At 50.5% G+C, this 4,341-nt stretch overlaps 1 protein-coding gene across 4 annotated transcripts in view; it reads left to right on the forward strand.

The window, feature by feature from the left end:
* The first annotated feature begins 1,578 nt into the window (after positions 1-1,578).
* WDFY3 (WD repeat and FYVE domain containing 3) overlaps positions 1,579-4,341 on the forward strand; it is a 300,207-nt gene continuing 297,444 nt past the window's right edge. For 3 of the 4 annotated variants that reach the window (XM_034772579.1, XM_034772581.1, XM_034772584.1), the window contains exon 1: positions 2,122-2,390. The gene's annotated coding sequence lies outside the window, so the exon portion shown is untranslated. Of the gene's footprint in view, positions 1,830-2,121; positions 2,391-4,341 lie in introns of those variants that run through there. The other variant, XM_034772580.1, reaches the window with a different exon arrangement.

The following is a 4,341-nucleotide window of genomic DNA, read 5'->3' on the forward strand; positions in this document are numbered from 1 at the left end:
GGGGGATGGACCTACTTATACACCCTGTGCAATAAATGTATCTGCTTAGGAACTATACTTAACAAACCGAGCATCCGCATGATTGAAACAGGGCCTAATGTTGTAGCTAGCCTTCACATGTTGCAGGTAGCTGAGCACTAAGTTTCTGCTTTGTTCCACTTAGGCTACATCTTCACTACGGGGGGGGGGGAGGTCGATTTAAGATATGCAAATTCAGCTACGCGAATAGCGTAGCTGAATTCGATGTATCGCAGCCGACTTACCCCACTGTAGGGACGGCAGCAAAATCGACCTCTGTGGCTTCCCGTCGACGGCACTTACTCCCACTTCCGCTGGTGGAGTAAGAGCGTCGATTCGGGGATCGATTGTCGCGTCCCCACGGGACGCGATAAATCGATCCCTGAAAGGTTGATTTCTACCCGCCCATTCAGGCGGGTAGTGTAGACCCAGCCTTAGTGTCACTTCCCTGTATGGAACCTGTCAGGATCTAACCCTTAATTATGAAACATTAAATAACACTGAAGTATGATTAATGGGAGTTTCTCAGACATAATGCTTTCTCCCAGCCATACAATGTAGAAATAATACATTTATTTGTGTGTGTAACATTAATCATGTTCAGCTAATATCTTTCTTAAAATTAAGATGCACTTGCTTTTACAGAAAAGTTAAAAGCTTTGCCTTCTATTGGTGTACTATTTTAAGTCAAAATTAAACTGGGGCTTGCTCCTTCATTGTTTTTTGTTTTATAGGTATCATCTTTGCTTTTATTTCTTCTCTCTCTTTCACTTGGTAAACAAATTTCTTGGACTTGACTTAAATTTTCCTCATTGACCAATAACGGGTAAGTGAGAGGGTCTGTCTGTTCTTTAGACCTGATACTTCGGTTATTAATTTCATGTCTGTTTCACTTGTCTATTTCTCTTAAGTACTTCCAGGTAGTTTCACTATGAAATTAACTAAAGGTGCTGTTCTATCAGAAACCAATTTTCCTCTGTCCTCATACTTTTAACAGAATAAAAATTGAAGTATTAAAATGTCATAGATCAGTATGTAGAAAGAAGCATAGTAGTAAAGCTGGTACAGTTCTAATCCTGTCATGTGTAAAGATCAAATGTAAAAATATTCAGCTAATTTTCACTACTTCGCGTACCAACTACAGTTCTTATCAATGGGATACGAAATAGGGTATGTTTAGAGGAAGCCCCTATTTTCATTTTCCTCTTGCTTAAGGGGAAGGCACTGCTTCTTAAGCTTTGTAGAGAGGGTGTTTATGCTCGAGGGGGAGTATCTCCTATCTCTTTCGGTGATCCGTTCCTCAACAGCTGCGGGCTGTTTCAGCTCAAAAGCGCTCATGTGCATGAGCTAGAGCTGCAGAACCTGCTCCTTGAGGATACAGGAGCGAAATAAAAATCGCCCGATGGAGCTACAGCCGAACTCCCGACAGTAAGAGGGCGCATCTAGCTTCCTCCTCGAGGAAAAGCAGCGTATGTCGGTAGTTGGGAGCTGCTGGAAAGCGATCCTGTTTACCGTCCTCCTTGCTGCAGCACTTTGATGCGGTCTTTTTCAACGTGACAGCCCCAAGGAGCCCTGCAAGGGCTAGTAGGGGCGATTTGGGCTGCGGGTGGCACAGGGCAACATCTGCGTCTCCCCCAGTCAGTTACCCAGTCCAGTCAACAACCATTTTGCAGCCACCCAAGGGATTATTCTGCTGCTGTGCCAGGCTGGAGCTGGCCGCAGAGCAGCGCTCGGGGATGCCCCCTCGAAAGGCGTGAGGCAAGGGCAGGGTGCCGGAGGGGCTACCGTGCAGTGAGACGCCACCAGGAGCAGTAAGTAGCCCGGAGGGGAAAGGGCACCCGAAACCAATTCTGGGGCGAGCCCGCAGCGGGGGGCGGTCTCCGGGCTGCAGCAGGCGGCTGCCGAGCTCCCCCAAAGCCAGGGTAAGGAGTGGGGGGCGGGAAGGGGAGAGGGGGCCCGCTCCCAGACAACACCGGGGGAGCCCAGGCGCTGGGGGACTGGAGCGGGGTCAGGGAGGACTCAGGCGGGGGGAGGAGAGAAGCAGAGGGAGGGAGCCAGGCAGGAGGCGGAGCGGCGGGAGGAGGCAGCGCTGGGAGCCGGGCACTCGGGAAGCGGAGGCGGATTAAAATGGCCACCGGTAGCTCCGGGGAGCGGCTCCGGCTGCTCCTGGCGCGTCCGCTCGGCCCGGCCCGCTCCTGATGGGGGAGAGAGGCCAGCGGGGTGTGGAAGAAGCAGGAGCGGCGGCCGAGCGCGGTGCCCGCCGGGCCGCAGCGGGGGAGCCGGCCAGGGAATTTTCTGCGGGAGCCGCAGCCTCGGTTATTTAAAATAACACCCCCCCCCGCCGCGCGGGCGGAGCTCGGACCCCCCACCCGGTGAGTGCCGCCGCCCGCCCCGTCCCGTCCCCCTCGGTCCGGCCGCGTTGTGTGCAGCCGGCCCGGGCCCCCCCGAGGGCGGTAACTGGCCGCGCTTTGTCGGTCTCGGTAGCCACCCGTCTCCCGCGCCCCCCATAGGCCTCGGCGGCGGCTCCGCTCCCTGGTTCCCAGGGATGCTGCGTCGGGAGCTGCCTCCATCCGTCCGCGCCCTGCAGCCGCCCGGGCTAGGGAGGGGGGCCTCAGGGATACCTGGGCAAGGGGCGTGGGGCGGCCGCGCCGCGCTGGGGGAGGCAGGTGGCGACACTGGAGAGCGGGGCCTGGCTCGGGGGGCGAGCCTGGTGTGCCCTGCCCAGAGAAGGACAGGTAAAGCCCGGCTTCGCTGGCGGGGCGGGGGGACAGACCTAGGAGCGCCGCGGCCCTGCAGTGATTTCATTAACCCTCTGCCGGCCGGCTGCCCTTTGTTGTTCCCCGGTACGATTGTTCCGCCCGGTAGAGCCCAGGGGAAGGGGTATATCGCGGCCCGTTCTCCCCCCGCGCAGCCTAACGGGCACTAGCTTTGTCTGTGCTCTGCGAGGACCGGCGTGCACTTTGTTGGGTGTCACAGGGGTGTTTGGCTCGCGGGGTGCTCCTGGCTTGGTTGCCCTGGAAGAAGAGGAGGGAGTGGAACCTGGATTAAAAGCAACGAGGAGTTTTATTCATGTCCCCATAGGGGATGAGAGAAGAGTAATTTGGAGGGGGTCATTTATGGGGGGTGTCATTTATGGGGGGTCGTTATCCAGAGTTGCAGTTCTAGGCTAAGATTTGTGGCTTATTCCAGAGGAATTTAAATTCTAGGCCACAATCCTGTAAACTGAACTGCTGAGGTTGACTCCTGCACCTGCCTAGAGCCCTGCGGGCCTCAGTGCAGATGTTGAGTCTACACATATATGTCGACTTGAAGGATCAGGACCTTAGTTTGCAGCCTTGATGTGTTGGGAATCTCCATGTGGGGAACATCCTAAAAAAAGCAGAAATACAGCAGTGCAAAGAAGGCAAAAATCTTCCTTTTGCTCTACAGGTTTCACAACTAATCTAGGTGAAATGTTTCACTGAACAGTGTGATGATCAAAGACTTTAATGTAGGCATTGCATAATGTTTTTGTCTTTGTGGGTTAGTTCCTAATTGTGTCCTTGTAAAATGTTGAGAGAACTTATATGATAGCAAGAAGTGCACTTTTCACTTTTAAGAAAAAAGCATACAGCTGTATTATATGAAGAACATTTTAAGTATCTTCTATGTCATGATGCAGTTAAGATAAAAACAGCAGAGAATCACTGAATGGTATTTTGAAGTGTAGTATATATTTTGGAGGAATTGGACAGGTTCATCTGTGCTTGCAACTTAACATGCAGTTTTAAGCTTTCTGTTTTTTTTTTTTTTTTTAAACTTTGTTTTGCATTTACATTGAGGCAAATGCGACTTAAACATGTGCTAACTGTGTTGCTGAATCAGGGCCTAAATGTTGCCTTTACTTGTTTTAATTTGTAAAATGATGGAGAAAATTGATAGAAAATTCAGGCACATTTTTCTTCAGGTGTTTGGATGAATATTTTTAAGCTTTTCAATACATGAAAGACCCTGGGAGCCTTAGGAGACACTATTCACACGAACCAGGTAAAAGATTGTGTAATAACTTTTGTTTTAGTTTTGCTTTTTAGCTGTTTAAAAACATAAGAACATTAAGTGTTTTATGTCAGGCATCATTTACAAACATCTCATTTTATTTAAGCTGTTCAATAAACAAAAACAACAAGGAGTCTGGTGGCACCTTAAAGACTAAAAGATTTATTTGGGCATAAGCTTTCGTGAGTAAAAACCCACTTCTTCGGATGCATCCGAAGAAGTGAGGTTTTCACTCACGAAAGCTTATGCCCAAATAAATCTGTTAGTCTTTAAGGTGCCACCAGACTC

Source organism: Trachemys scripta, chromosome 5 (genome assembly GCF_013100865.1).
Source record: "Trachemys scripta elegans isolate TJP31775 chromosome 5, CAS_Tse_1.0, whole genome shotgun sequence".
NCBI lineage: Eukaryota > Metazoa > Chordata > Testudines > Emydidae > Trachemys > Trachemys scripta.